Source organism: Lissotriton vulgaris, chromosome 5, assembly GCF_964263255.1.
Source record: "Lissotriton vulgaris chromosome 5, aLisVul1.2, whole genome shotgun sequence".
Classification (NCBI taxonomy): domain Eukaryota; kingdom Metazoa; phylum Chordata; class Amphibia; order Caudata; family Salamandridae; genus Lissotriton; species Lissotriton vulgaris.
The window spans coordinates 1,391,883,369-1,391,905,459 of record NC_141693.1 but is presented as its reverse complement, the minus strand read 5'-3'; positions in this window follow the sequence as shown (position 1 = coordinate 1,391,905,459).

Sequence of the window (22,091 nt, the reverse complement as noted above, 5' to 3'; positions counted from 1 at the left end):
AAATGTATTAAATCAAATTAATTACAATTTTAAGATTAATTCAATTATATTAATTAAATTAAATTAATTAAATTTAAATAATTACTATTATAAAATTTATTAAATCAAATTAATAAAAGTATATTAAATTAATTAAATTACATTAATTCCTATTTTAAATTAAATTAAACCTATTTAAATAAATTATATTAATTACATTTTTTAAATTAATTTAATTATATTAGTAAAATAAAATTAATTATATTAACTTAATTAAATTTTTTTTAAAAAGTTATACTTACCTATACTTACGATGTAATGGTATGCGTTGTAATAGCATCTGCTATGTAATATCCTGCGTTGTAATGGCATCCGATGTAATGGAAGCTGCGTTGTAAAAGTTACGATGTTACAGCATGCGTTGTAAAATAACGCGTTGTAACATCATAGATCCTCAAGGAGCGGATAAGCAAAGCAAAACGTACACAGCAAAATTGGTCATGGGTGCTTTTTTGAGTTCCTTCCTCCTTGCTCGAGTGGTAATTCCTGGTGTTGAGGATTGTGGTGGTTTGTTTTGTAAAGAATCTGGGATAGGTTTGGTATGCTTGATGTTTGATGTTCTTATACTGAGCCTGTAGCTTAGAACCTCCTTGTAAAATCTTTCTTTGCATGATGATGTGCTTACATCTTGATTAGTTGCAGGTGAATGGATATCCAAGATAGAGGTTGGTCCCTGTGGAGGTGTGAACTTTCCAACTCCTGTCACTGGTTTCGGCGCCAAGTCATGTTTCTCAGCAAATGCATACACTCGCCCTAATTGGTAGTCAAGTTGATCTCTATGAAATGTACAATTCTTTATTTCAATGAGATCCTCCTCAAATTCATCACTAATATTATTTATGGTGTCATCATTATTTTTTGTCTGGTTGCCCCAGTTGGATTCCTCAATATGTTTGGTTAGGTTGTTCATTTCTAGTTTAGCTTTATTATATTCTTCTTCAGCAATATTGATAAGTTGTCTTAACTTATTTTTAGAGGACTACTTTAAGTTGCCTTCCCATCGTTCGATATGTTCAGGGTTGGAAGTGTCCACTGGTGGAAAAATAAGGATGCGTAGACTACGTGGTCTCTTATGATGAGGTCTTCGGGGAGTTGGATATCCCTTTGCGTACTTGCTAATGAACGATCTAATTCGCTCAATGTGGCATCAAGATCTAGCCACATGGAGTAAAACGGAATTCGGTCAGGCTTCTAACCTGAAAGTCTCATTACATTCACTTAAGCGACACCAGGAGTATCCTATCCTGCCCAAGCCGACTGCAAGTGATTCTTTAACCTATAGACCGCAGGTAAGAAATCCACTACCTGACCCACCCCCCTCTTCAGACATGTCTTTCATATTTCCACTCTAAACTGTGACTTTTACATTTTCCAGCTCTCTCAGATGTCCTCCAATAAATGACCAACACGGTGTTTACATACCTATTTGTCACAATTCATGTAAATGGATAGCCACGATTCGAATACAACCTGCCGTGCACACTCTCATTATACAATTACTGATGAGCTTACCATTTGATTTGCAGGACCCATGTCCTATAATAAATATACTTACAACAGACTATCTTATGACGGTAAGAGTTCGGTTTCTACTTACTCTTACTTTTATAAGTTGCTCATCACCACAGCATTAAATATGGTGACGCTTCGCACTGGCTTTCGCAGGTCACTTTCTTCCGTCTGTCTTTCCGATTTACCTCTCCTTTCACATTGATGTTTTTCGGCTGATTTGCACATATTACTCACACCCACATAATATGATAAGCATAATGAAACAGGTATCATCTTATATTTTTCTTTCTAATCTGACACCAGGTTGAAGATATTTTATTGTATCACATATATCTTTGGTCCAGGTTCGGACCTCTCACTCGTGCAAAAGGATGATGTTGGCCTTACTGGGACACAAACTTTAGAGAACAGTCACTCACTATGTTATTTCATTATGTAATTGCTTCCCCTTTTTTTCAATACATTGCAACTCTGTGCCCGATGTGACTCATGGATTTACGTATGTAAATGTATCATATTCACATGTTATTCCTGCTTTATCGACTCATAACTTTCCATTCTTCTGCCTAATTATTTATTTCATTTCTTTGCATTTGGTACTTGCTGACTTATGATATGAATGGTAAGATATCTCATTCATGGGTATACATATAAACTAATGTTAATAATGGGTATACACAATTGAAATTAATTTATTTATTGTGGTTTGCCCTACACGTACCTCTGTGTTTTATTGACAATGATTGGCAACTTTTGTGTCTTCCTACACTATATTGAATGCTGCCATGTTCTTTCCAACAATGTCAATGTATAAATTCATCTACATATATTTAATAATATTCACACCCTTACAACAAACACTACAATATTTTGGTGTTTTGTTTTTTGTCTTTTTTTGATTTTTGTCTTTCTCAGATCTTTGCCATAATAACTTTATTAGATGACTTAATCCTTTTCTTTCCCTTTTATAATTTTATGTTAGATATACATTGTGATTACACACATCTATTTTCTATTGCTGTATGTTTGATCAGCCTTGATAAAGACCCAGGTCTGAGCGCCGTTACGGAGGTGAAACACGTGATGGCAGTTTTTTCGGATCCAGTGATTCTGATTCTATAAGAATCCCTTTAGAGCTTTGATTTACCTTGTTAAGTAAAGACACTACCATTACATTGCCTGCAATACTATTAATTCGTTATTCAGATGGAAGAAATATTCTGAATATACTCACCCGTCCTGGTATAAGGACATATGTGGAGCACATAGAGCAGAAAATGCAGAGAAATGTCCACTTCCTGAAAGTGGCATTTTTAAACCTGTACTGTTAAACACAACTTCACCAGTAAGGAGAATTTCTCATTACCATTCCAAAGATATTAAACAACATGAAAAAAGCCACTGATCAGGAATTACAGCTGAAAACTAAAGTGTATTAAGGAATTCTCAATGCTGGCCTATTAGAGGGGTAGGCCTCACAGTAGTGTACAATAAACAGGCTTTTGTCACTACCAGGACATGTAAAACATAAAAGTACATGTCCTAACATTTACTTACAAAGGACCCTGCCTTAGGGACTACCTTAGGGGAGACTTATATGTATTAAAATGGGAGATTGAGGCTTGGGACGTAGTTTTAAATGCCAAGCCGCAGTGGCAGTAAACTGCACACACTAGCACTGCAGTGGCAGATCTGGGAAAGGTCTGAGAAGCTACTTCTGTGGATGGCTCAATCAGTGCTGCAGCCCACTAGTAGAATTTGAAGTATAGGCCCTGTGTATATGGTATAAAAATGTACAAGGGTCTTACCAGTACAATAAATATGTAGACCTGTGCAAAGTTTGTGGTTTCCGAATTGACCCAAAAACTCTGCTGCAATACGTAGAGTTAGTCAAGCATCAGAGTGCTTAGGTTGCGCCATTCGCACTGATTTCTAGTGCTTGAAAATCAGTGCAAATGGCACCATGTGCAGTGCAAGAGGGCGCTGTTTCATTCTGCTGCTCTAGTAGAATTTCTGCTTGAGCGGCAGCTTCCCCAACGTGAAACGGAAGGTTTCTCAGTGCAAGCAGTCCTGGACATTCTCGACTGACCGCATTGAGAAATCTCATCAGGAGGTGGTCTGGAGTAAGATTTTACTTGCTTGCGCTCGCCAACTTAATGTTGGCAAGTGCAAGCGAGGAACTCAATGCGCTACACGGAGCACAGAGTGAGAAAAGCTCCCCAAACTCCATGAACAGAGTGGAATTTCACACCCATGCCTACAAACATGCTACTCCGGTACACACCAATGGCATAATTTTTAGGGAGAAGCACCTGCACTTAGCACTGGATAGCAGTAGTAAAGGGCAAAGGCCCACATGCATCATCCTGGGATTTTGCGAGTTCTAAAGTGCGAAAAATAGCGATTTGCATTTTAGAATTCGCAAAACGGTATGCATGAATATTTTCGCAAATTATTTGCGATTCGGTAGAAATCGCAATTTCTACCAAATCGCAAATATTATGCGATTTTCAAAGTGCGAATTCGCAATTCACATTGATCCAAAAGGCCCATAGGGATCAATGGGAATTGCGAATTCGCACTTTGAAAATCGCAAATCCTGATTGCATTTCAAGGGTGGTGAGGGGGGTTCAAATGAACCCCCCCTGCACCCATGAAATGTTGTTTTTGCATCATGTTGCACACACACATTTCCTATGGACATGTGTGTCCGTAACATGATTGTTTAAAAAATGCATTTGCTGCGTTTTTAACACTTTTTGTAAATTTACCGAGTGGTTCAACCACTCGGTAAATTTGACACCCTAATTGCGAATTCGCAATTTTAAAACTAATCATGCATTGCTTTTAAGAAATCGCAAATTTGCGATTTCTTGAAAGCAATCGCATTTTTAGAAATCGCAAAAATGTTGCGATTTCTGAAAATGTATGATGCATTCCAAAAATGTATTTTGGAATCGCAAACGGCCGATTTTAAGGAATCGCACCGTTTGTGACTCCAAAAACCCTTGATGCATGTGGGCCTCAGAGTCTTAAGGTCAACAAAACTTGTTGACCAAAAAGAGGAGGAAGAAGGCAAAACCTTTGTGGTGACCATTCAAAGAGGGTCATTTTTCAACTGTGGAGACAAGGAGGAGCAAAATATAGAAGCTCTTAGTGATTCACTGCTAACTTTCCAGACTGAGTCAGAGTGACTAAAAAGAGAATTAGATAGAGCTTTTTTACACTGCACTCCAGCAGTGCACTAAATAAAGGCACCCAAATACAAAATGCATGTCAGCTAATTACTAAAATTATGAACAAATTATTTTAAACTAGGTGATTGAGGTCAGTTGTGTGTGAACTCCCACAAACTCAAAACAATCTGACTCACAATAAGTAAGTTTGTGAGAAATGCTTAGCCCACCTTTGGATGATGAGTCACATAGCAAGGTTTTCCTGAGAGAAATGCAAGTGGTATATAAGTAGCATAGAATAGACAGGGTTCCCCAGGGAAAGATCAATCCATGTACTAAAATAGTGGTATGTAAACCTCGACTCAAATCAAGACACTAGTCAGACGATATAAAAGTGCCAGGAACCAAGGAACCACCCAAGGTGAGTCCCTAGGTGCCCCACGAAGGTCATGTGCAGTGTAGGAACATGACCGTGTTCTCTTTACAAATCAGCGTGTGAGTCGTGATTGTAATTTGAAAGAAGAAAGTCCCTTTCCAGTCAACCCTGAAGAAACCCCTAGGAAGACAGAAGGTTGGAGAGCCACCCCACCCGTGGATGCCTTAGGAACCAGGATACCTGCCCCAGTGGATCCAGGTGCATAGGTGTGAAGTGGCGTCGGAAACCGCTGTCCAAAACAGGAAGATGCCACTGCTGGAGAAGGTGAAAGTGTCCAGTGAATTCAAGTTGATAAGTACCTGAAAGCAGAGGGAACGGAGTCTATGCCACTTGGAAGTGATTAGGAGACACGTAAGACAAATGCCCACCAATGTCAGGTGTTATCAGAGAGTTGATGGTGCTCTTGGTGCTGCAGCTATGAGGAAAAGGTGACACTGTGGAGGACCAGGAGCCATTCAGGAGCTGTTCCGCGTTAGATGTCGACAGTGGAGGGGTCGATGTCCGGCGGGAGCACCAACAAGTCTTGGCAACAACAAAAAACGTGGAAGTAGAAGAAGGTGCAATGTTGGGACCAGCAAGGTCCAGGAGACTCACCATAAGCAGGAGTGTCAGGGCAGGCCATGAGCAATCAGAGGAGCCCAAAATAATTCAAAAGTGACCCTCAAGAGGACCCACAGGCCAAAGCCACTGGAGTCACCGAGGACCTCGAGCAGTTCACCAAGCATGCAGGCCCACGGTGCAAGTGATGTGGTGAGGATGAAGATCTTGGTCACTGGAGATGCATGAGTTTGGGGCTACTTGGAGCCCAAAGATCTTTCTGGAATTAAGCCAATAAGCCTTTGCAACTGCAAGTCATTGCAATGCACAGGGGTTTGATACCTGGGGCTCAGACGCTGGATACTGGCCTCAAACTTGGGAGAGGGCATGCCTTGTCAGATGTGGAGAACCAACACCTGAGTTGCTGAGCTTTTCGGAGTCCGTAGGAGCCCAGGATTAGCAGACCGGTCAGCTTGGTTGTGGTGCCTGCAGATGCTGGGAAGTGACTCCTTCACTTCAAGGGAGATTCCTTCAGGTGTCCTGGATGTCCACAGGCCAAAGACGGGTTCCTGTATGGAACACAGGCACAGGCATTGCAGCAGATAAGCAGGGAGAAGAGATCAGGGGCAGCAGGCAGTGGCGGCTGGTGACATTTGAAAGTGGTGAGACGTAAAATGATAATCATCCTGCAATGTAGCGAGCAAGCGAGCGTAGCGAGCGATCCAGAACCCCCTAAGTAGGGTTCGAGGGATTTCCCCCCGAGAAAATTTTGAAAAAATAGTGAAAAATGGTGCATTTTCAAGCAAATTTGAGAAAGCAGGAATTGTGCAGGATTTTCTGATACGCAAATAAAATCCAAGTTCTGTGGATATGTTATTACTGAAAAAGCAATCTCTCCCATTTCCTTCAATCTAACAGAAAGTAGAAAATGCAACCTGCTGATTCTATTCATGCACTTCCCGACCAATCAGTACAATGAGTAGGGCTGCACTCATTAAATAATCCCCTGGTCACTACTGCTATTTCTACACTTCTTGGAATATATTACATTGTTGCCCGTGGGGCGCCATGGGCATGTGCACTTTCTGCGCCCATGCCGGTCACTTGTGAGCCCTTCTGCAGGTACGGTGTGTAAGTATTTACAGCTATACAGCACCTGGCTTCCTCCTGAAATTTTCCATAGACTTTGAAACAAAGCCAAGTGGGATTTAAAATAGGCTTAGAGTTCTATGTGAAAATTCAAATCTTTAAAAAAAGAATGCTACAGCCAAGATCTCTCGATTAGTTCAGTTACTGATTATCACAATGTTTTGCAATATATTGCCTTGAGAATTGCTTGAGAAGTTTGTATGTTGTACGGCAATGTGCCCGGTGAATCCCCCACCCCACCCCACTCACCCAACCCCACTCACCCCAGAAAAGCTCTTTGTTCTGAAGAAGAAAGTGAAAGTAAGTGAACACATTTGCCAGCATGGAAATTACAACAAAGCTCAAACAGTGCTAAGACCTGACATAATGGAGCAGTCACTGCTGTACAAATTAATATACGACTTGATTTTAAAAAGGGGAGCCCCGTGCCATGTGCAGATGAAGCGCATCAAAGGAAGGGCGGCAGGAGCACTTCAGAGTGTCAGACTAGCACTGCGCGCTCAGCTGCAGCGGTACTGCACAGTCACACTCGTCGTTAGTGGCATTCACAGATCTGTGATCAGCTGTATTATACCGTTCACATCATGAAATACCACTTTATTTTTAAACCATAATCATTCATTACACGAGTCGTGTAATGAATGATTATGGTTTAAAAATAAAGTGGTATATCATGATGTGAATGGTATAATACAGCTGATCACAGATCTGTGAATGCCACTATCGCCTGGTGGTATTTTCCCCTGATATACCGCTCAGGTGTGGTCCTAGGAGAGGGGCATCAGCTTAACATGCTATCAAAGACGAAAAAGCAGATTTCTATCCCTGCTTGTCAACAGAAAAGACAAAATAAGGCAAGCAAGTGACACACCCATGTGTGGGGTTGTGGGCTGGCATATGTTCAATATCGGTTATCTTAACACTTTAATACCACGTGTGAAACAGTGTCCAATAGTACATCAGATGGCAAATTATTCAGATAAATGAGAGTGGGAAAGAGGCTGACGAGTGCCAAATGAAGGGTTCATGGTTTGATTGCTGATGAGAATGAATGGGTAAATAAATACATGCATGAAGTGACTACAACAAAGTGAACTTTCTTCCCTAGACTCTGTGCATTAATATGTAAGGCAGGCTTGGATTCAATGAGGTCTGAACCGAAACAAAGATTTTAAAGACACACACAGGGAATTATGGACAAGGTGAAGGGACTGCTGCAGGTATGCCCAGCACATGCACACGGCTCATCACTAGGACATGCTCGAGATTCGGGCCTAGATACCGCACTTGGAAAGCTGCCTGCGGGGTCTCCCAATTAGGAGCTTCAATAATATGTTGATACGAAGCGGCGCGCTAACCTGATAATACCAATACCAATATGGTATGCAAGGGCCTGGTTTGTTATCGCTCTGACAATGACGCCATGACGGGAAAGCTACTGACTGGACTGGTTGGGGGGATCTGGGATGGCAGCCAGTCGGCAGAGAGAGCAGAAGCAGAGGAGGCCTGGCACAGTGGCACAGTAAAAAAACTTACGTGGTCGCCGGCGACACAGCAGACTCAGTCAGTGCACTGTGGTGCACACAAAGGATTCAAGCACGGGCTCAAACAGGAGCCACATCTCTTCCTCCCCTGGTCCAGCTACGCACCTTTAGTGGAATTGCCCAGGGAAAACTTACATGATGCCCGGACAGAACATTCACCTCGTCTGTGGCCATCTCTTACATTTGGGAGGTTGTGCGAGCCTGCGGCATTACTCAGCCCTTGTTCTGTGATTCCCCATTCACTTCTTTTCTACAAGGTGGCCTAAATTTCAGTGGATGTAATGTGTGTCACTGCCTAGGGATATTTTGAAGGAGGCTTCCCCTTCCCCGGTTGGGTATGTCGAGCTAGTACCCATCTGTGCCCATCTGGAAGACACACCGAGGGGTGCTCTACTGCCCGGCCTGGAATGTACTTCCCTGATGGAAGGGTAGCGCTCAGGACGTGCTGAGGAACATGCATGTGCACAGCCTGGCGGGGTCCCCGTGAGCATCGCCCGAGCCTCTGAATAGCGCAGATGGCCTAAGAGTGCCCGTGCTGTGCGTCGTTGTCACATAGCCCCCCAGAATACCTTCTTGGACACCATCATCCGGAAATTCAAAGGGCAAAGTAAGTGCTGCACACACCTAGTTGTTTGCACCAATGCTGTATCTCATTATGGTAAGATTGCACAGTGGCCTAAGTCACTGACTGCTGTGAAGATGTGTAACACGTGTAAACATTGCCGCAAGTAGGCCTTGAGAATCTGCAATATATCCTGGTTTACCGGCATTCTCTGCACCTGGATGACACGCTTTACTTTCACTGTCTGTGCGTCATTGCCCTTTTTTATCAACACTGCTGCGAGTGCTTGAAAATGGTTTTGCATCACCATTAAGAGCTATATATAAGTTAAAAAGCGTTATTATATTTAGTGTGAAAGGATCAAACTAAGGCACTTTTCAAGTCGATTTGCGAAGCTGCTGTTTAACACCTTGAATGATGCAGCAATTCATCCCGGATGCTGACCTCCCTTGAATCCCATTGTTCATGACGAGCTCAGCTCGTCATGAGCACACGAGCAGTGTACTGCATGAAGAGCCGAGCTCGTCATGAGCATTGAAGGGGTTAAACGTTTATATTTATGGCGGCATGAAATAATAAGACAGCGACAGTCAGCACTTGTCCCTATCCTGGCCGAGGTTTTCTTGTCGCCAAGGCAACTCAACGGTTAGTCAATGCTTGTTGGCCGGGGAGAGAGTTTGGGGTAATTATAGCACAAGCATTACACCTGGGTGGGCCATTTACAAAAGTAAAGCACCCGCTACACCTTCCTTGACATACCTCATTTTAGTGAGTGACTCCGCCAGAGAAGTGGGAAGCACCAGGCCAGGCAGTCCGGACCGTCCGTAGTAGCCAGTGCTGGTAGTAGCAGCCAGGCACTGGCAGCCAGTCACGCGGTCCACTCTACTGGTCCTGACTCTCAGACTGACTGAGTCACTTCTACTTTCACTTTAGTTCTTGTTGGCTGGGGAGAGGGATCGGGGTAATTACAGCACAAGCAAGCATTGCACCTGGGTGGGCACCATTTACAAAAGTAAAGCACCCGCTACACCTTCCTTGACATACCTCATTTTAGTGAGTGACTCCGCCAGAGAAGTGGGAAGCACCAGGCCGTCCGGACCGTCCGTAGTAGCAGCCAGGCACTGGCAGCCAGTCACGCAGTCCACTCTTCTGGTCCTGATTCTCAGACTGACTGGGTCACTTCTACTTTCACTTTAGTTGTTGTTCTGGCATTGGCAGCACTGTCTGGTGCGCCACGCGCGAAATGGCCAATCACCTCCACATGGCTGGATATAGCCATATGTGATTGGCCATACTGTGCGGCCCGAATGCAGAGCAGCCAACACCCACACGCCGCACCATACTGCTGCAGCAGCCAATCCTGAACAGCGCCACTGCGTCAGGATTGGCTGCTAGCAGGTACTATTCTGCCCATAATGAGGCCGAGGCCACGGGTCCCTGCGACAGTCCCTTAGTGCTATTAGGGGGGGGGAGTGTACCAGTTAACGCATGCGCGGGCCAGTCGAAAGATTTAGTACTCCGGGATTTCACATGCGCAGGCCACTCGCTACTTCTACACTATATTCTTTTGGTTGCCCGCCCCCCACGGCCCACTTCCTTGTGAGATGCCCGATTCTGTCGGGCTTGTCCCGGGGCGGTAGCATGCAGTGCGGGAGCCTGAGTCACTGCATGCCGCTCAAATTTTATTAATTTTTCAAATCTTTTTTAATTCTTGGCAAGTTGGCAGTGCGGTCGTTCCAGCTAGTGGGGCAACGCCCCAATGCCCCCAATGGACGCACCGCAGCAGGCAGCAGGATTCTTCCCCGTTGCAACCTTGATGCCCAAACCGAAGTCCAGTGAAGTCCAGAGTGCCCAGATGATCGAAGTTGAAGTGGTGTCTGAATTGTATTGTGTCCCATAACAAATCTAGGAACCCACCCACAGTTAAGCCTTTAAGTACCCTAAGAAAAGGGTTGAGATGATACAGGGGTCCCTCCCTAAGGAGGGGCTGGACAAGGGGGGGATACTCCCCTGTCCTTTGTCCAGTTTCACACCACAGCAAGAGCCAACTGCTCCCTGAACTGGTTTGAGCTGGACTATGCATGGAGGGCATCAAATGTGCCCTGCACGCAGACTATGTGGCATTGGCAAACGTTCCCACCCTCCCTGTGACAGGATGCCTATTGTTCTGCCTTCACCTGCTAGAGCCTGGCTCAGCAGAAGGAGGGCAGAATCGTGTCTCTGGTCGGTAGCAGCCATGTTGTGATGTCTGGTGTAGAAGACTGGTACCGGGAGCACTGAGGGCCTAACAGAGGGCCTTTACAGTGTTTGGAATCATACCTCCCACACCACTTCTGATGTGGGTGTATGATTCCAACATGTTTGATACCAAACACGACAAGGTTTGTTACAGCCAGTTTCGAGATGGGCATCGCGTAATGATGCGGTGCCCCTCTTTATGTTATATTACTGTCTCACTTACAACCTCGGAGAATAGACTCTGAAGTGTGTAGGGGTGTCCTGCTAATGCAGGGGCACCCTTAAACTTAGAACCAAGTACTCTGCCTTCACGATTGAAAAGGCCTGCTGTAGGGGTGACATAATTTTAAGTGCAATGACCATAAATATAGGGAAACCTATATTTTCTGATGTGGTGCTAGTACCAGCTTACACAGGCTGCAATGGCAGGCCTGTAGAGATAGTTTGAATGGTTTCTCATAAGGGCATAATACATGCTTTAGCGTACGGGGGACCTCTGGGGCACCTATGCCCTGGCTACCTTTGTACAATATACCAGGGACTGATAACTGTAACCCAGTATCCAAACTGGGATGAACCTAAGTACTTAACCTAACAATTTAGGGGAGGAAGCAGAGACTGGGGTCCTGATTAGAAGGATCCCAGTCAGACTAGTCAGAAACAGTGCTACATCAAGCAAAAAGTGGGGATAACCATAGAAGCAGATGCTACTTTCCTACAGTGCATGTGCAACAAAACCAAAATATTATGATTGGTATTGTTTCTAGGAGATGATTTTTGTCCTATTTTATATTAACTATATTATACTGTAAAAACCTAAGCACTTTAGTGCTACCTTGCAATAAATCTTAAATATGATTGATAATGTTTTTAGAAGTCAATTCCTATAGACTTGATAAAATTGCAAGTTTCTCTTTTCTAGATGAAAAACCTCTGTCGCCAGGCCCTTTAATTTTATCATGTATAGATTATTATTGTGACTGATGTATAGTTGTTAAAATGCAGGTTTTTTTTACATTGTAATGATTTTTATTGCTCAGACAATAAACCTTTTAAGTACAAATAAAATCAATAATTTAATCAGGTCGTACTTGTAAAGTGTGGCTTGTCACCCGAGATGGTATCCAGGCACTTGCAGCATGTCTCAGTAGTTGAGCTGGGTCTTGAGCACCTTCCGGAACAGGGTCAGTGAGATGGTGGTAAGGTGGAGGTGAGGAAGGGTGTTCCAGGCTTTGGCTATGCGAGATAGGAGAAAGAGCACCTGTCTGTCGCAGTGGGGGCATATGTGAGGGATCTGTGCAAGAGTAAAGTGTGTGGAGCGGAGTTTCCTGGGGAGTTGGTGGAAGTCAAGGTGGTAGTTTATGTAGGGGGGTCCTTGGTCATGAAAGGTTTTGTAGGCATGGGTTAGGCACTTGAAATTGCATCTCTTCTAGACCTGGGGCCAGTGGAGTTCCTCATGTGCTAGGTGATGTGGGTTCTCTTGGGCCGGTTGAACATCAGTCTGCGTTCTATATAGTCTGGAGTCTTTGCATGAGTGCAGTGGTGATGCGTGGATAGAGTGCATTGCCATTGCTGGCAAGTGATGAGAGCCTGTGTCACCGTCTTCCTGGTGTTTGTGGGGAGCCACTTGAAAATCTGCTGACCATATGGAGACTGAGGAACAGGTTGAGGATACTGCACTGAACTGACATTTCATGGAGAGTTTACTGTTGAGGATGATGCCGAGGTTGCAGGTGTGATCTTTTTGGCATGGGAGTGGGTCCATGTTCCAACGCCCACCAGGAGATGTTCCAGAGGGCTGTGTGTTTGCCAAGGATTAGGTTTCAGTTTTTTCTGTATTGAGCTTCAGGCAGTTGACCTTCATCCAGGCTGAAACGCTCTTCATACAGTTGTAGAAGTTGGTCTTTGTCAAGGAGGTATCAGCTGAAAGCTAGGAGACAAGCTGAGTGTCATTGGCATAAGAGATAATATTGTTGTTGTGCGCTCTGATGATGTCTGCGAGTGGTGTCATACAGATGTTGGAACGGGTTGTGCTAAGGGAATAGCCTTGGGGGACACCACAGATTGTGTGCTTGGCTTGCAATGTGAAGGGAGGGAGGCAGACTCTCTGGCTGCGTCCTGTGAGAATGGATGCCATCTATCTGAGTGCATGGTCTGTGGTACCAATCTGGCGTAGGTGATAGATGAGTGTGTGAGGGGAGACTGCGTCAAAAGGCTGAAGAGAAGTCAAGCAGGATCAGGGCACCTGATTCTCTTCTGTCGAGTGGGGTGTGGATGTCATCTGTTGTGGCAATCAGAGCTGTCTAGGTGTCATGGTTGGTTCTGAAGCCTGATTAGGAATGGTCCACTGGTTTTTTTTCTCTCCAGGTGTTTGGTGAGTTGGAGTTTGACATGGAATGGGAGCAGTGAGATTGGATGGTAGTTCTGGAGCTTACTGGGGTCTGCAGAATGTTTCTTGAGGAGGGGTCTGACCTCAGCGTGTTTCCAGGCTTTGGTAAAGCTGGCTGTGGTTATCAGAGTTTTGAGGATGGTGGTGAGGTGGTAGCTGATCTCATCTCTTCTGAGATTGAAAAGTCAGTGGGGGAAGGGGAAAGTAGGTGCTGCTGGGTGGATGGAGTCCATAAGAGTGGTAGTGTTCGGTGTGCTGAGTTGTTAGCATGTGGTGAGCGGGTAGTCAATGAGATACTGAGGAGGTTGGAGGGTAGAGGGATCAATGTTATTGTAGATGGTTGCTATCTAGTTGTGGAAGTGGTCAGCAAGTTCCTGTGAGGCGGTGATTGAGTTTTCCAAACACCAAAATAACGACAGTATTTTGTGATAAATATCTTAACATTTTAAAACTCAGATCATTTAAAATAAAAACATTAAATAAGTACAATAAAAAATAATGAATCAAAAATATTTTCTTCAGGCATAGACAAAATTCTGCCGTTACAAATCTTTGGTGACGCTTATCTGAAAGCTGTTCCTGAACACGACTCATACCTGGGACAAAAATGGGTTTCCAACCCTTTTGTCTTAAAAGACATGCTGGGGACAATATTAATACTTACAAGATGCTTTGGTTCAGTCCATTGCATATAATTGGTTGGCTTCCAAGTCAACATTGCATGCTTCTTATTCAAAGTCTTCCCTCCTCTTCCTGTGTTTGCCCCTGGAGTATTGATCCGTTACCATCCACTACATTGGATGACTTGAATCATTCTATTGCTTACGTTCAGGGAACAATTTTTTCTTTTGGTGTTAATACTCAATAGGAGCTTCCCAATTGTGCACAACATTTTATTTTATAATATGGTATTCCCCTGTCATCTTGCAAGAAAGGGCCTCTTTTGACACGGTTACTCCCTACTTTTTGCCTGGAACATGATGCAATTTTGAATGCAAATGCTCTTGAAACCTGGATAGCAGAGCTCTTTACCAAAACTGTACCACAATTGGCACAACTTCAGCAACCCTTGTCAAGTTCCTTGTAAATGGGACCCCTGGTACCTTTGGCATTTGGACTAAAGAGGGGGCTGAAGCACAAATTGTGCCACTGATGGGATTCCACCAAGACCATGCAAAATGCCACTTCACCCTGTGTGTCTTGCAGCAGAGAAAATGGAAGAGGCAAACATGGCATGAAAAAAAGAGTGCCATGCCCACAGACACTGCATGAGGTATAGTTAAGCCACCCCTACTGCAGGCCTTACTGCTCTAAGGCAATGGTGCCCTACAATACCTAAGTCCAATATTGTAAGTGTGCAGGGAAGTCATATAGAGTACATACAAAGTACATAGGCTGGACACCAATCATTATGGGTGCCCCAGCACCATGATGGTTTCACTGTACCCAGGGATGTTGGGTATCAAAGGGAAACAACCTTTTCAACTCAACTTTTACAACGCACTACTATTACAACAAAACTTTTACAACGCAACATCCATTAAATCGCATGCCATTACAATGCATGACACTACAACACATACCACTACAATGCATATCATTACAACCCATACCATTACAACACATAACATTACAACGCATAGTACCCTTACACTTTCCAACACTTACCCTACTGTTGCACCCCCTGGAGTTAGAATAGTAATATTTACCCCTACACTATCCAACACTTACCCTAATGTTGCACCCCCCTGGAGTTAGAATAGTAATTTTTTACCCCTACACTATCCAATACTTACCATACATGCAATGTAATGTAATGCGTTGTAATGGTATGCGTTGTAAAGGTAGTATGCGTTGTAATGGAATGCGTTGTAAAGGTAGTTTTTAAAAATTTGTTGTAATGGCATGCGTTGTAATGGCATGCATTGTAATGGATGTTGCATTGTAAAAAATGTGTTGTAAAGGTATGCGTTGTAAAAGTGTGCGTTGTAACGTCATACAACCGTATCAAACATCTCATCATAATAAATCCACACTGATGCCAGTGTAGGATTTGTTAATAAATGCACACAGAGGGGATTTTAGAGGTACCCCCGATAACCTACCAAACACTAATGTGGCCTCTGACTAGTCTTAGCCAGCCTGCCACCACCAAACATGATTCTGACCTCATAAGATGAGAGCGTTTGCTCTCAGAGCCCTGGAAGAATGCCTGCTCTGGGTGGAGGATCTTCACACCTCCTCCAGACCAGAATGCCATTCTAAGACGGGAAGCTTCAAAAGGTGATGCCACCTTTGAAATGTAACCCAGGCATCTCCTGTTACTGGAGGATGCTAACGCTCTTGACCTGCTCTACTTAATGAGATGACAAGCAGTCAAAATTAGTTCAGGAGGTGTTCCATGGGTGTTCCCAAATGCTAAGTATTTCCTCTAGAATGGCAATGGCAGTATTTTATCACAGGTGCTTGTATTGCTAACAGTTGTATCTAGTATGCCAGTGCGAGTCTTTTGTCCTGTGTGCCACTATAAGCTAAGAATTACCTTCAGTATGCCATGGCCAACTGAAGATGTGCAAGAATAACAGAGCATTCTTTCTCAAGCTAAATTAAGTTAATTCATTCACACAAATTCTCACTCAAGCTCATTCATTCTCACTCGCTTGCACTCACTCATCCTCACTTACTCTTACTTGCACTCACTCATTCTCATCCATTTATACTCACTCTCATTTACACTCACATATATGTTCGCACTCACACTCTTCCACTCATTCTTACTCCCACTCATGCATTTTTTCTGACTCAGTCTCACTTTATGTTGGCACTCTGACTCACTCATTCATATTCTTTCACTCTTACTCACATTCTCCCTTGCTCTATCCCTCTCATACATTCCTGCTCACGCTCACTTACACTCTTATTCACTTATTTTCACTTATTCTCACTCTGGCACATCCATTCTCATTCACAGTTACATTCACTCATGGCAACTCACTCTCACTGCCATTCATTCTCCTTCACAATCCCTCATTTTTGCTAACACGCTTCACACTCATTCTTCTTTTCATTCACTCACACTCACTCTCAGCTGTGGCCCGTGGAGGGAGTTGCAGTGGGGCAGGCAGGCGGGGCGGGGAGGGGCAGGGTGGGGGGTGATAAACACCGGAATTTGGATGATTGCAGGTAAGTAAACAATTGAATTAATAAAACTCACTCCATGGCCCGCGGCTGCTCACTCTCACACATACATTCATGATCACACATAAAGACAGATCCTCACACTTATTCAAGCTCTCTCTTACACACACACACACACAAACACATACACACAAACACGGTCTCACCTGCACACAAGCATACAACAAACATGTAAAAGCATTTTATTTAACTTAGTTGAGCTGTCAGTAAATGTCCTGTTAGAGCTCCTGGTGCTCCATTTTTATTAGACTAATTCTGAATGATAGACTATTCATTAATATTGGTATGATAACAAATCAGAGGAAAACAAGAACGGAGGAGCCCTGACATTCGCAAGGCTGACTGCCCCTGCCCCTCTGTTTTTGTCACTGGTTTTGCCACTTCAGTGGACAAGGAACAGTAAAAGCAGTTCCAAGGGCTTCAAAGGGCAATCCAAGAGTCTCATGCTACCTGTGGCAACCCCTAATCTATGTGTCCATTCCCCACCTCTCAGCTATTCTTTTGATCCTGTATGTTCAATACTCCTCTCTCTCTTCCACGTGTATCCCTCTCTCTCTGTCTTACTTTTAAGTTCTCGCACGCCATTTTTTTAAATGTATTTATTTATTTTGTGTTTTTTAGAGCGCAAACTTGACTTGCTAGGGTATCAGAGCACTTTACATAGTCAAGGAGTTGTACAATATGAAGGGAATCATGAGAGTACAAGGGGATGCAAGGAACACAAGGTACAGTTAGCATTACAATAGCATAGGACAGCGGAGGGAGGAAGGATACAAGTATGGTTAACATTATAGTTGCTGAAGGTAGGCTCCCGGTTTCACGGTGGGGCGAAAGGTCGACGGAAGGAGGCAATAGTCTCTGTGGGGTTATGGGACAGGGTTTAGACGACAAATTTACTCATGAGGTAGGATTTAGCCTCCTTTTTGAAACGTGCAACAGAGGGGGATTCCAAATTCTTGGCGCAGTCCCAGTGACCGCCTAATTATACGTTTTTTTTTCCAAAAGCATGCAGGCTGGAGTAAGAGGTCTCTGGCGGACCGTGAGTTTCTGATTCAATCAATCAATCAATGACATTTATAGAGCGCGCTACATACCCGTAGGGTCTCAAGGCGCTGGGGGTGGGGGGGTGCCGCTACTGCTCGAACAGCCAGGTCTTCAGCTTCTTCCTGAAGGAGAGGTGGTCTTGGGTCAGGCGCAGGTCGGTCGGGAGGGAGTTCCAGGTCTTGGCGGCCAGGTAGGAGAAGGACCTTCCTCCTGTAGTCGCTCTTCGGATGCGGGGGACGGCGGCGAGGGCGTGGTTGGCTGATCGGAGGTGGCGTTTGGGAGCGTAGAAGTTGACTCGGCTGTTGAGGTAGCTCGGGCCTTGGTCGTGTAGGGCTTTGTGTGCGTGGGTGAGGAGGCGGAAGGTGATTCTTTTGTTGACGGGGAGCCAGTGAAGGTCTCTCAGATGTCCGGAGATGTGGCTGGTTCGTGGGATGTCGAGGATGAGTCTGGCTGAGGCGTTCTGGATCCGCTGGAGTCTCTTCTGGAGCTTGGCGGTGGTACCGGCGTAGAGGGCGTTGCCGTAGTCCAGTCGGCTGGTGACGAGAGCCTGGGTGACGGTCTTCCTGGTCTCGGTGGGGATCCACCAGAAGATCTTCCGTAGCATGCGTAGGATGTTGAAGCACGCCGAGGAGACGTTGTTGACTTGCCTGGTCATGGAGAGGGAGGAGTCCAGGATGAAGCCCAGGTTGCATGCATGGTCTGTCGGTTTGGGTGCGGTGCCCAGGGCAGGAGGCCACCAGGAGTCGTCCCAGGCGGAGGGTGAGGAGCCCAGGATGAGGACCTCCGTCTTGTCCGAGTTCAGTTTCAGGCGGCTGGTCGTCATCCACTCGGCTACCTCTTTCATCCCTTCGTGCAGGTTGGCTCTGGCGGCGGCGGGGTCGTTGGTCAGGGAGAGGATCAGCTGGGTGTCGTCGGCGTAGGAGATTATGTTGAGGTTGTGCTGGCGTGCGATGGCCGCGAGGGGGCTCATGTAGACGTTGAAGAGGGTGGGGCTCAGAGAGGATCCTTGAGGGACGCCGCAGATGACTTCGGTGGCCTCTGACTTGTACGGTGGTAGGCGGACTCTCTGTGTTCTTCCGTCGAGGAAGGAGATGATCCATTCCAGCGCCTTGTCCTGGATTCCGACGTTGCTGAGGCGCTGTACTAGGGTGCGGTGGCAGACAGTGTCGAATGCCGCGGAGAGGTCTAGGAGGATGAGGGCCGCTGTTTCTCCGTTGTCCATCAGGGCTCGGATGTCATCGGTGGCGGCGATGAGGGCGGTCTCGGTGCTGTGATTGGCTCGGAAGCCGGACTGTGAGGGGTCGAGGGATCCATTCGTCTCGAGGAAGGCGGCCATCTGCTTGTTGACGGTCTTCTCGATGACTTTGGCTGGAAACGGGAGGAGCGAGATGGGGCGGTAATTCTTGAGTTCGGTGGGGTCCGCTGTGGGTTTCTTGAGAAGAGCGCTGAGTTCGGCGTGCTTCCAGCTCTCAGGGAAGGTGGCGGTGTCGAAGGATGTGTTGATGATGTCTCGCAGGTGGGGTGCGATGACAGCGTCAGCCTTGTTGAAGACGTGGTGAGGGCAGGGGTCAGTCGGTGATCCGGAGTGGATGGAGTTCATCGTGCGTATGGTGTCTTCGGTGCTGATCGGGGTCCAGGCGTGGAGGGTGGTGGTGGGGGGTGGTTGTTCGGTCTTGGTGTGCGTTGGTTGGTTGTTGAAGCTGTTGTGTATGTCTGCGATCTTGTTGTGGAAGTATGAAGCGAGGGAGTTGCAGAGGTCTTGCGATGGGGTGATGTCGTTGTTTCCTGCGCTGGGGTTGGATAGCTCTTTCACGATGTTGAAGAGTTCCTTGCAGTTGTGTGCGTTGTTGTCCAGCCGGTCCTTGAAAGCAGTTTTCTTGGCGGCGCGGACCAGCCGATAACACAAGTTTCTGTGACAGGTAGGCAGGGAGTTCGAGTATTAGGCCGTGTGCGTGATGCATGCCAGTTTAAGCTGTATTCTGTCCTTGAGAGGAAGCCAGTTCAGCATTTTCAAGTGTGGGGAAATGGGATCAAGTTTCCTTGTGCCAGTGAGTAGTCTGGCGGACGCATTGAGCCAGGCTTTTAATGGTGCTAGCGAGATCTTCGGTAAGCCAGAGAGGGTGGAGCAACCATATTCCAGTCTAGAAATGACTAGTGCTTGGACTTCCATTTTTAGGTCGGGAGCGTCCAGGAAGGGTTTCAGTTTCCATAGATAGCTCAGTCGAGCTGATGGGGTTTCACATGTTCAAGTTGCAGTCCAAGGTTATTCCCAGCGATTTGGCCGAGTTCACAATGGTCGGAGGACAGTTTAAGGCTGTAATGGCCTTAATCCAAGTCTGAGTTTCAGGGTCGGTTTTAGGAAGGAAAATGAGAAGAAATTCAGTTTTCTTTGCGTTGAGTTTGAGTTGATTGCAGGCGACCCATTGGACGGTTTGCTTCAGGGCCTCATTCAGCGAGAGAACCTCTTCGAGAGATGAGATTTTGATGTAGACCTGCGTGTCATCAGCATACATATGGTAGGAGATATGTGCGGTGCGGAGGACTTCGACAGTGGTTCTAGATAAAGGTTGAAGCGGGTGGGGGACAGCGTTGAGCCTTGAGGGACTCCTACTGTGACGGAAGAGGGAGCAGACAAGATACCATTGACTAGGAATCTTTGGGATTGTTTTTGGAGGAAGGAGCTAAACCATTCAAGGACGGTACCATCTAGTCCCATCCTAAGTTCTAGACGATCGAGAAGTTTCCCATAGTTGACTGTTTCGAAGGCAGAGGATAGGTCTAGGAGGATTAGAGACAGGTTTTGCCTTGGTCAAGGGCTTGGAGGGCATCATCGAGCATGTGGAGCATGCTGGTTTCAGTTCTGTGTCCTGGCCTGAATCCAGATTGGAAGTCATCGAGCAGGTGAAAGTTATTGATGTGATGACTAAGCTACAGCTGCACACATTTCTCCAGCACTTTGGTTAAGAGAGGGATGTTGGAAATAGGTCTGAAATTGTCAGGTGAGGCTGGATCCAGAGATGGCTTTTTCAAAATGGGGAGGACTTGGCCCACTTTCAGGGAGTCAGGAACTGATCCCTGCCGGAGGGAGGTATTAATTATCATAGTCCAGCTAGGGATATTGGATTGGGTAACAGTAGCTAGGCATTTGGAGAGGAGCGGGTCGTTGAAGGGGTTGTTCGGCTTTAAGGTAGATAGGATTTTGGGGACAGAGTCCTCGTCGTATAGTGTGAAGTTGGTCCACTGTGCTTGGTTCTTGGGTGAAGCCTGTTGGGGCGGCGTGGGTGGAGAAGGCAGGTCAGGGGGGGGGGGGGGGGTAGAGAAAATGGGGCTGAACTAAATTCGTTACCTAAGCTTTTAATTTTGTCCGCAAAAAACAAGGAGAATTCCTCAGATGAAATTAGAGACTTGGGGTTTTCTTTTGATGTTTTAGCCAATTTGTTGGATTGGTGTTTGACCAGTTCAAAGAGTTTGCCAGGCCTGTTCTGAGCGTTCCTCAGCTCCTCTAACTCATGTCTCCTACTCTTCCGTTCATTACTGTTGAGCTGTCTCTTTTTCTCTTGTTGGTCATCTGTCTCTCCTTTCTTTCAGATGTCTCTTTTCTTCCCCATGGCTGTCTCTTTGTAGACTGTTCTTTATCACCTTTGTCAAACGCGGCCCTTCTCTGTTTATGACACTCTAGGCAGTGTTGTTCTCGTCTGTCAGCGTGACACATCTTTTTTTTTTCTCACTCTTTTTTACTATCTCTTCCCCACCTGTGTCACAAATGTCTTTTTATCTCTGTCTCACCTGTCTGTCTGGCATGGCCTGTCCTCTCTTCTAGATCCTCTGTTACTCCAGGCCATGTACTCTTCCTTTTCCCTCTCGTCTGCCTGGGCCTTTTTGCAATGGTTATTTTCTTATTGAGCACACACCACATTTACAACGGGCTGCGGAGGTAGCTCAGGCCAGGGACCTCACTCAGGGATGACGGTAACATTTCTTTTAATCCAGTGTTCAGAGTTTCACTGCGGAATGCATTTATGGCAGTCAAAGATCCCGGTTTACTGCAGGATAGGTAAAGTATGAAAAGGTTCATGAGTGCACTTTTTATGTCTCGCTGATCCAGCGAGCAAGCGCTGTCAGCAAGACATTTAGTAACAAGCTTTTGGAAGTGCTTCCAAAGCTGCGACCAGCTTACTCTCGCGCACATAAGCACCCGCGATCTCTTTCACTTTTGCGTGCGCCCTCACAACTCCCGTTCTCATTAGTGTCTTAAAAGCGTCGCCCA